Raw genomic sequence first — 11,273 nt, 5'->3', positions numbered from 1 at the left:
AGGTGTTTTTAATGTACAGCTGGAGTAGAGAAATATTGTTCTAGGAACCTTGAGTCTTGGCTCCAGAGTTTCAATCATCCAAATAGAAAAACCTGGTTCTAGACCTAAGACTTAACTCAGCAGAGAATGGGTCAGACAGAGAAGGGCCTAGAACTTTAGTACAAGAATGAGAGATAGAGCACTAGATAGTTTTGAATAACAGATCATCAGTATCCAAGGAGTTCAAGAGTGAACTACATGTTCTCACAGAAAATGTTTTCTACAAAGAAAGCTCCATGGAAACTGATTATGGCCAGTGGCTAAGGCAATCAATCAAGCATTCCCCATCAAATTAAAAGGCTGGGACTTTAACTCCCCATTATGTCAGAGCAGCTGCAGATTCTCCAAGCATGGGTTCTGATAAGGATCATCCTGCTCCTAACTTGCTATAACATAGAGAGCAACCACAAAGGTTGGACCCCTCCTGTGACCATGAAAACTGAGCTGGCAAGACACATTGCAGTTGAAGTCCTGCCATGCCTTAGGTCATTGAGGGGCCAGGAATTCATTAATCATGTAATGAAAAGCCCCCAAATCAGGATCCCTCTTGTCTAAATTCAGTCCTACCAGATTGCTATGTGCAATTCCAAAGAGTGATGGGCAACCGAACTGGGAACACACATACCAGCTACTGATTCTGTCACCATGATTCTTACCCCACATCATGATGTTCCAACAGGTCTCTTGTATGTACTAGCTAGCCATTTGCATGTGTTTGCATGATAATATTGTAATTTTCATTTATTAACTAGAGACCTGAGGTCCCTCAGCCTGGCCTGTGGGGATGGGGCCAAAACTGGCTTTCTGATATCCCGAGGAGTTCCGGATTGAAAGAGGGTGATTCTTGGGTGATGCATCCCAGAATCAGGCTCTCTCCTCTTTTGCATTATCTGAGAACCACAGCTGCCAAGTCACCTCAGCTCAGCAGCTTCTATCTTGAGTGTCTACCCCTGGTAGTCAGTGTGCATCATAGCTACCAGTTGGACGGTCAGACATCAGACAGTCACTTAGGCTTTTACATATATAGACTAGAGGCCGGGTGCACGAAATTTGTGCACAGGGGTGGGGGATGTCCCTCAGCCCAGCCTGCACCCTCTCCAATATGGGACCCCTCAAGAGATTTCTGACTTCCTCTCACAATCCAGGACTGCTGGCTTTCAATTGTTCACCTGCCTGCCAGTCTGATCACCCCCTAACCACTCCTCTGCCTGCTTGATCAATGCCTAACTCCTCCCCTGCTGGCCTGATCACCCCTAACTGCCCTCCCCTGCAGGCCCAGTCACCCCTAACTGACCTCCCCTGTAGGCTTGATCACCCCCAACTGCCCTCCCTTGCAGGCCTGGTCCCTCCCAACTGTCCTCCCTGCCAGCCATCTTATGGTGGCCATCTCATGTTCACCTAGGGGTGGCCATCTTTGACCACATGGGAGTGGCCATCTTGTGTGTTGGAGTGATTGTCAATTTGCATATTTCTCCTTTATTATATAGGCTTTTTGTTGGCTATTTCCTACAATTAATATGTAAGTTTCATATAAGCAGAGATTTTTAGTGTCCTTGGTTCTCTAAGATGACCTTGTCATGACGTATAGGTGGTACTCAAACATTTTTGAATGATTTAGTTGATGAATGTAAGATGGATGTTAAGGAGCTTAAAAGATCAAGAAAAATTAGGCACTTAGTTATGGTATACTGATGCTTAGAAACCAGGGGTATAAAATAGGCAAGTCATTTTTACTCTCCCAAGCCTTAGATTACTTATTTCTCAACTATCTAATAGGCTTATCTCAACTTATCTCCAACTTCAGCTAATTCATGCCTTGAAACCATAAATGATTAGTATAAATGACTTCAAATATTGTCAAATGAAAGGAGAGTTTGTTTCCTTCCAGACTTAGCTTAGGAACCTCAGAAGAAACAAGATTACCATGAATGAAAATAATAATGACTAGGCTTTAATTTTCAAGTGGAAAACTGAGTTACCATGGAGGTAAAAAGAATTCATATCTTCAGAAATATCAAGAGGATTTGGAGAGGACTTTCCTCTATGCTTGCTGGAAATACATCAAATAAAAAAGCATAAAAATAGATATGTAGTATCAGCATCTTTTGGGTGATGATTATTTTGTTCAATTGGATCTAGCTAAATAACTTTCCTATAGTGAACTTTCAGAAAGCACTTTACAAAGTTACTAGTACCTTCTCAGTTCTAGGACAGAAAATTTTGGAGACAAATAGTGGCCTTTCTGGCTTTGGGGTAGAGAGGTGAATAGGATAGAATGGCTCTCCTGGCTCTCTTGGCTCGCCTACAGCATCACAGATTCATAGGGTTGACAGGGCCATAGAGGGCAGTCCTGTGCACATCCTTGCCAAGAGTCTAGCACTAGTGAGAGTGAATTTATTTGAACACCTCCCTCTGACGCCCAAGTGCCTGGTCCCAGTCCATTTGTCTTTTACAAAACTTCCTTAGCAAGCGCTTCCTGGTGCTGAACTAACGAATGCCTCTCATGGGCTTAAATCTCCTGGGAGTGCACAGAAAAACTCTTATTCATTATGACTTGGCATCCATTTATGACTTCTTGTGGTCTTCTTACCACATCCATCCCTCTACAGAAAATTCTGGGTGCTTGCCTAGTACCCAGAAGGAAGGGCAAGGAACCTAGTTCTGTCTAATAAAGCCAGTGTCCAGTCCACAGTTCCCTGGTTACTCCTTAGTTGCATCAGCCAACCGGTTCTTCAGGATGCTACTCATTCTTAGCACAGGATAAAGTAACTTTTTTAAGAGATCAGAGAGATTAAAAGTGAGGTGTGTCTCCTCTTCTCCAGGAAAAATAATTTATCAGTGGTGTCAAGACAATTAAGAGTGCTTCCCACTATTCATATCTCAGGACCATCCAAAATCTCCCTGGGTGTTGTTAAAAACAAGGAAGAGGAGGGAGTTTGGGCTTTCCATGGGATAGTAATTTTTGCCGTCTCTGATGAGAGGAAAAAACAAGGTAAAAGGCATTGCTTATTTGTCTACTCAGCCAAGAGTGGGGGTGTTGGCTAACCTAAAGATAGCCTTAATTTTATTTGTTTTTCCTAAGGAACATCTGCTCGTACAATGATTAGGCACTGGCATTCATTAACACAGGAAGTAAAGTGTCTGAGGTTTGTGTCACTGCGAGCATTCGAGAACAAAATAAGACAGATACTTGTGGGAGTGATTTCAGAGCATTTTTCGCACTTTGCAAAGGTGCAGCCCAGGAGATTGTCTAGTATTCACTGTGGTCACTGAGAGTTCAGTTAACTGTAGTAGTCAGGAGGTCATTCTCCCTGTGAACTGGGGGACAGGATGGACGATGGATGACACTGGCCATGTGTCCATGGCATGTGAATGAAGATTTAATAAGGGCCTAGTGGCAGCAGCATCTCAGAAGATGTTTGTTGAATAAATGAATAAATTTCTCAGGCACGCAGTGCAAAGAATACAGAACATTCTGTGCACCCTTTCTGTATTCCAAAGTGCATTTACATTTCTTATGGCATTTTTTTCTTCCTAACTTTCCTGTGAGGACTGGAGCTCCCCTTATCCCATTTTACAGATAAGGGTCTGAGTTAAGGATAGAGTCAGAACCAGAAGACAAGTTTCCTAATTTTTGCGTTCTAATTCTTAGAACACAATCATCTGGCCAGTGACTTTTAGGAAAATTCCCCAGATTCTTAGTTATCATTTATATGATCAGAATATAGTGTCAGTACAGCTTTACCCCTTGCCTCCTTCCACCTGCCTTCCTTGGTTTAAAAAATGGCAGAATTACTATTCTACTAAATATTCTACTAAAATCAAAATTGCTACTAAAATTTTGATTTTTTAACATGTTAAGTATTACATGAAAAGTGTGATAAAGAGGTAAATAATAAAATTTAAAAGTCAGTTTTTGCACTTATAAATCTACTCTTAATACTTAATTGAATAGTCATTTGAAAAAATGCAAAATGCAGGAACCAATTGGATTTTCCCCATTAATTAAAGGAGAGAATTAACTCCAAAGAGACATGATGTGACATTATTTCTTGGCTAGGAAGAGAAGTTGGGAGTATATGTCATACTCTAATAAAGTTGGAGATTTGGAGCATGCCTTGGGGATGCTCAACCTATCATGTCACAGATGAAGAAACTGAGGCACAGAAAAGTCATGAAGAGTCATGCTAGAGGCAGTACTCACGCTTACCCCCAGGTTCCCTAATTTCCAGATATAATACAGTTGTGGGGCTTAATTTTCTATTTTATTGATTCCCTGTAGCTGAAGCAAGCATTTTGATCATAATGATCCACAGTGACACACCAGGGCATATGTGCATGTATACATGTGGGTGTGTGTCCACAGCATGCCTTATTTGTTCCTTTATCCTTCCTTCCTCCACAAAACAGACACCTATAATCAAGCACTGTAAACGGTGTGCATTTACATTTTAAGTATCTACAAAATAAAATTAAAATGTTTCTCCTAGCCTTGCTGTGTCTCAGTAGTAAGAATGAAAAACCAAACCACATCCCTCCCTAAATTTTAGTTATCCCCCATTTTCAGATTTCACTTAGCTCAGTCCCCAATAACAGGGGTGGGAAAACTGTATAAACAGCTCCCTGTTTCAGTCCCACATGTGAGCGTCCCACCTTCTAGCTCCAATCTTGGCTCCTGGAACCCGCTGCCCTCTTGGGACACAGTCCTCCCTCCACCATCCTCCAGCATCCCTCTTATGTCTTTTTAAAGAGATATTTTGGGAAGCAGCACACGCACATCCAGAGACCAATTACTCAATCTCCTAGCAAGTATGGAGATGATGGAAGTATAGCCCTTTGGTCTCCTAGCAACAGCAAGGGGGAGGCTGGAAAACGAGCTGGTTGCCCAGCACCACCCTGCGTAGAAGGCATTTGCGCATTTCACATTTCGCTTTTGTTGCCTTTGACGGCCATTTCTAAAACCGGCTCTCTGTTCTTGGGGGAGTTTAGGCACTTAAGTTATTCTTTTAAAAGATCTCTGCTGACATCCACAGGTCCTAAAATTAACATCTCAAGCTTTCACAGACCGGAAGTGTTCTAAAAATACAGAGCCTCAACTTGGTCTTCCTCCCTTGTTTGTTAGGAATGTGTCCAGTCCCCTACTTCCTCCATACCCTCTCTCGCCTTTGCACATATTCGCCCCAGATGTGGACATTCAAGCACCTTTTTTTTTTTTTTTTTTTTTTTTTTTTTTTTTTTTTTTTAATTTTCAACTCTGCCCTCTAGAAAAATAAAAAGATTACAAGTTACTGGGAATCTCATTCAGCTTTCTTTCTAACCTAAAAAAGACTCTAGCTAGAGCAGATTTCCACACCTGTTGTCTCAACACCTCCATGATCTTCAACTCTGCTCCACTATCCCCACAGAAAATGTGTCATTGACAAAGGAAATATTTTATTACATTGAGTAAGAGTTGATTAAATGAGGGAGGAAAGTATGAACTCGCATGATAGCTGACCCTCTTGAGTGGAAATACCCAGGGTCACAAGGGAGAAGGCTGTTGAGTGACAAAGTACTTGTTTCTATTTCTTATGGGAGTGGGATATTTAGGGGAAGAGAAATAGAGGTAGGATCAGAGAGAGAGAGATGTGGGATTTCCATTATTAATAAAAGAAAACTGAAAACATGGGAGAGCTGAGGAGAGCTGGGTCTGTTCTAAATCCAGGGCCCACATCTGTTATTTCTGACCCAGAGGCTTCTCAACTTTGGAAGCCCTCAGAGGGTCGAGGCTTCTGGCAAGGCTGAGGATAAGGGAGGGCCAATAGGGATGCCAACGACTGCAATAATTTTTTTTGAGGAATTGCCAAAGACCAGGAGGTGGGACACAGAGTGATTTATTGCAGGAACATTGATTGAAAGAACAGGACGAGGCACTAAGCCTGCCCTTCCGTACTAAGTTTACCTCTTAAATATTGGGTATAGAAAAAGATGGCTAAGATGAAGAGCTGGGATTCTTAGATAATCTTCCAAATTTTATGTCAGCCAAGTAAGATGCTGTTTCTTTAATAAGCAGAGAGGTCTCTCCATTTTTCCTCCTCTTCCTGTCTATGCCCTGGTTCACTCTTCCATGTATCAGGAAGTTTGCACAGATAATTCCATTTCCATCAGCCTCCCCCTCTGGGGCCCATAGCTAACCATATAGAGTGTTTACCAGGACCTTCTTTTCTAGTCCTTCTGAGCAATTTCCAGAAATCATGACCACCTCGCTGGAATTCAAAGCTGAACAATTTAGCTCTAAAACTCTACTAGAAAAGGAGAAGAGACAAGTCTCACAATGTCTCTGAATCCCAGGACATCGATGGAGAGACCTGTAGCCACCCAGGGACACATGAGCTCCTTTGCATTCCTCAACCTGACTCAGTAGTTAAACTGAGCCTGGGCTGAAAAGCTGAGGGATTGTAAGAAGGGGAAGGATGGTGGGGGGGGGGAGGGGCGGGTTTGAGATGGGGGAGATGAAGAAGGTAGAGCAGGACCTGGTCACTGCTGTGTTTCAGTTATGCCCTAGAAGTGAGAAATTGGGCAGAAGTAATAGGACTTCAGGAAAAGGAGTTCAGGTGTCCTCAGACTCTATAGGTATGAACTATAGAAAGTCAACCTAGCTTAGTTGCCTGCTCCCTGCAGGACCACTGGAATCTGCTGGTTCCACAGAGAAGGATGAATCCATCAGGACCCTCCCCGGGCTCCCCTTGCACCAGCTTCAAGAATGTAAGGTTAGATATTCTGGGCCCTAGAAGAGCATCCACATGGGTAAGTGTGAAACAGAATGGCAGTTCATGGAAGCCCCTCTGATAGTTAAGGGCAGGGCCAGAGGCCATATCTCAAGACTGTGGACTCAAGGCTAGTCCTCTAAACTTTAGAGTTTATAACCACGCTGGCTCTTTGATGACTGACCACCAGCTTGAGTTTTCTGCCTAAAGCTATGATCCTGACTCACAGGTCAAAATGGAACAAGAAGCAGGGCCACAGTTTCTGACAAGGGAGCTACAAGACTGTGAAATGACTTTCTTCCTCCATTTTGCTCGGGACCAGTAAATCCTATGAACTGCCTCTCAGGACTTCCTAACTTTATGGACAAATACATGCAGAGCAAAGCACAATTCTCCAAATTGTTATTTCTGAGCCTGCTGAGGTTGATTCTTTATTTCATCACTTAACTGAAGTTCTGCATGTTCAAGTTCTGCTCTGACACGGGCCTTTGTCAGAAGCCCAGTTACCATGGCAGTGCCTCCAAAATAGAACAGGTCCAACCCACATCAATAGATGGTACAATAAATAGAATAAGTACTACTTACAATACATTATTCAGTTTCTACTGGGTAATAATTTGTGCAGAGAGTTGAAAATAGCTACACCCCCCTTCATTTAATTAAAGGAATACAATTCCACAAATGGGAAATGCACAGTGTTTATATCAGAGTGGAACTTGTGTGGCTGTGTGATGAAGAGGCCAGAATCATTGTTGAATTTGCTCAGAAAAACTTACTGCACGAAAGCTAGTGCCACTCTCTCTTAAAACCCAACTTATTGTGTGGTTTAGTTTGAGGCACCAGCTAAGTAGGAACTAAGACTGGTACCTAAAAACCATGTCGGTTTTTCCCAATAGTCAAGCGGGCATTTCTCCCTTTCCCTGTGGCCATTCTGGTGTACTCTATTGTCCCGTAACACCAATATCCTGTTCCAGATAAAAAAGTATATAAGTGCTCTAATTATAGGTAACCATAGGGCTCAGGAGGCTGGTGGAAGACGCCTCTGACCTACCCTTAGAGTAACTATTTAATGACTATTGCATAATTTGGGCTGTTTATGAACAAATGAATATCTCAGGGCCTCCAGTCTCCTATGTTCTCAGAGTAGCTCTTCATCTTGGACAAAGTAAGCAGCTTGATCAAGAGGGAAATGCACTGCCTTTGAAATCCAGACAGGCCTGGTTTCCAGAACCAACTTTGCCTATAACCCTGTGCAACTCTCTTAGTCTTAATTTTATGCAGATGTAAAGTGAAGGGAAACACTCTCTACTTTAATTGGTTAGCTGTGGAAACTGAACGGTGTGTAGGTACAAGTGCCTAACACAATGTCTAGTCTATGATGTTAAATTAATATTAGTGTACTTTATTTTTCTACAACAGCTGTGGTTAACATGGTAGACATACCAGAAGTTCCTTTGAAGTCATAGGCACTGGACTAGTGTAATCGCATAGGACTCCGGTCTCATAAGGGGCCACATGCTCGGTTTTATGTTCTATTGATACCATCTTGAAATTCTTACTAATTTTATTTTTGAACTTATGCCTTATAAATGAACTCCAGCTGAGACCGGTTTGGCTCAATGGATAGAGTGTCGGCTTGGGGACTGAAAGGTCCCGGGTTCGATTCCGGTCAAGGGCATGTACCTTGGTTGCGGGCATATCCCCAGTAGTGGGTGTGCAAGAGGCAGCTGATCGATGACTCTCTCTCATCGATGTTTCTATTGTAGCTCTCTATCTCTCTCCCTTCCTCTCTGTACAAAATCAATAAAATATATTAAAAAATAAAAATAAAAAAATAAAAAAATAAATGAACTCCAGTGGTAGAATGGAGTAAGCATGTGCCAGGGGAGAAAACCAGATAACAGTGTGCACACACAAGGGCTCGGGTTCATAGACACAGCGGGCAAATGTCCAGTGTACATGCCAAGCAGTTGGCCTGACTGCCTGGTGCACACAAGGATACCTGGGACAGGTCAAGACCCTGAAGACACCATGGGGTGCCTGGGCTGGGACAGCAACAGCAGCAACAGCAGCAGCAGCAGAAGCAGCAATGGTAACAGCCCTGGAAGAAAGGAGAGACACCTCATGGGTTCAATGTTGGCAGCTTTCCCATCCAGCCCTGAACCCTTTTCCTATAACACGTGTGTGTGTGTGTGTGTGTGTGTGTATATATATATATATATATATATATATATATATATATATATATATTAATTCTCTGGCCTAAGCACCAAATAGGGACTGCCTGTGTTCTACCAGTAAACATGTCAGTAAATTATTACAAAATTAAAGTGTAATGTGATTTATAATAAGAAATGTAGATTTGGCCCTACTGGTTTGGCTCAGTGGATAGAGCATCGGCCTGCAGACTGAAAGGTCACAGGTTCGAATCCATTCAAGGGCATGTACCTTTGTTGCAAACACATCCCCAGTAGGAGGTGTGTAGGGGGCAGCTGATCGGTTTCTCTCTCATCAATGTTTCTAACTATCCCTCTAGCTTCCTCTCTGTAAAAAAAGAATAAAATATATATTTTTAAAGAAATATAGATTTGATCGCCCTCTCCATTCCTGGCACAGAGCTCCTAAAACCCCTGGAATTCTATAAGTCCTGAGAGCAACAGAGATGTCTTCTGTTGTGTTGATGGTGCAACTTTTGGAAAGGGTGTGGGCAGGTTGCCAGGACAACCAACCATATGATTAGAAGTTTGGAACTTTCAGTCCCACCCACTGACCTCTAGTGTGGGCAGAGAGGCTAGAGTTGAATCCGTCTCCAATAAGTAATGGTTTTATCAGTCATACCTATGTAATGAAGTCTCTATGAAAACACCCCCCAAAAAATGGGATTTGGAGAGCTTCCAAGTTGGTGAGCATATGGAGTTTGGGGAGAGTGGTGAGTGGCATGCCTGGAGAAAGCATGAAAATTCCACCTTACTACTTACTACTCCCATTCCTTGCTCTGTGCATCTCTTCCATCTGGCTATTCCAGAGTTATATCTTTTTATAATAAACTGATGATCTAGTAATTAAAATCTTTGTCTGAGTTGTTCTAGGTCCTCCTGTCAGTCAGAGCATAGGTGACAACTTCAACTTGCAATTGGCATTTGCTATGTGTGTGTGTTTGGTAGGGGTTGGAGGGAGGGGGTAGTCTTGTAGGACTGAGCTCTTCACCAGTAGTGTCAGAATTGAGTTGAATTGTGGGACTCCCAGTTGATGTCCCAGAATTGTTTCGATGTGCGTGCAAACAGCTCCTCCCTGACACACACCCACAATGAAATTGGTTCCGGAACTCTTTAGAAAGCATACACATGGGCATCGCAATGAAACATATCAGGGAGTTCCTAGAATTCTTCAAATAGTTTAGAAGCTCTGCTTTTAAAACTTGCTTCAAAATTTGAAAGTAAAGATCCAAAGGTTTAAAAATAGAAATTATATTTAAAAATTGCTGCTTCCAATGAAAAAGAGCAGTAGTTTCATACAAACCTCCCAATTATTAACAAGAAAGCCATTTTTAAAATTAACATTTTCTTGTCATTGAAGATATAGCAACAGACCACATAACAGACATTTTGAGTTATATACAAATCATGAAGTCACTTTTTTTTTGTACAAACTCTACAAGTTACAGAAACTGTCACACAAAGCATTAAAATGTCATCTTATAAATTTATGTTTAAAATTAAACTCAGACACAAAAATGATTTGTATGAAGAGTTAAATATCTTTAGAAAAATATTTAGAATCATGCTTTAGATGTAGTAAAATTTTATTTTGAAAAAATTTATCAGAAATCTGTTCCAATGCTGTCATAGCCTGTAATCTACCTTCACATCTCCAGTAATGTTGGCATCGACAGAAAGATCCCTCTCAAAATTAAAGCTTATTTGTGATATTACATTTACCAAGATCAACTGACATTGCTTTCAATTATATCATTGAGAATAAAGTTGCTAAGTTCTGATGAATTTGTAGAAAAGTGAGCCACAAAAAAATCACACGATCAAACAAGATATTGTATGAAGAAAGCCTTTTTATTAGTTGTACTATATCAAATTATGGTGTCCCAAATATTAACAAACTCCACGTGGCCTTTCTTCCCAGTACTTCACCTTTATTACCATAGAGTCTCTCAGGCTCTATGACCCAAATAGCAGGGCTGTTTACACTGCACTATAGTCCTGCTACAAAGTTCTTTCCTGCTATGAATACTTGAAATTGGTAGCCTTTCACATCACTCAGTGTGGGAGACAGACCCTAGGGTGACCCCATATTTATCCTCAGTATAATATTTTTCCCTTGAGTGTGGGCACAACCTGTGATTTGCTTTTATTCAATAGATTATGGTAAATGTCAGTGGTTCTCAACTTTTCTAATGCTGCAACCCTTTAATACAGTTCCTCATGTTGTGGTGACTCCCAACCATAAAATTATTTTCATTGCTACTTCATAACT

The sequence above is a fragment of the Pipistrellus kuhlii genome, unplaced genomic scaffold (genome assembly GCF_014108245.1).
Source record: "Pipistrellus kuhlii isolate mPipKuh1 unplaced genomic scaffold, mPipKuh1.p scaffold_m20_p_12, whole genome shotgun sequence".
Taxonomy (NCBI): Eukaryota; Metazoa; Chordata; class Mammalia; order Chiroptera; family Vespertilionidae; genus Pipistrellus; species Pipistrellus kuhlii.
This window is presented reverse-complemented; position numbering follows the sequence as displayed.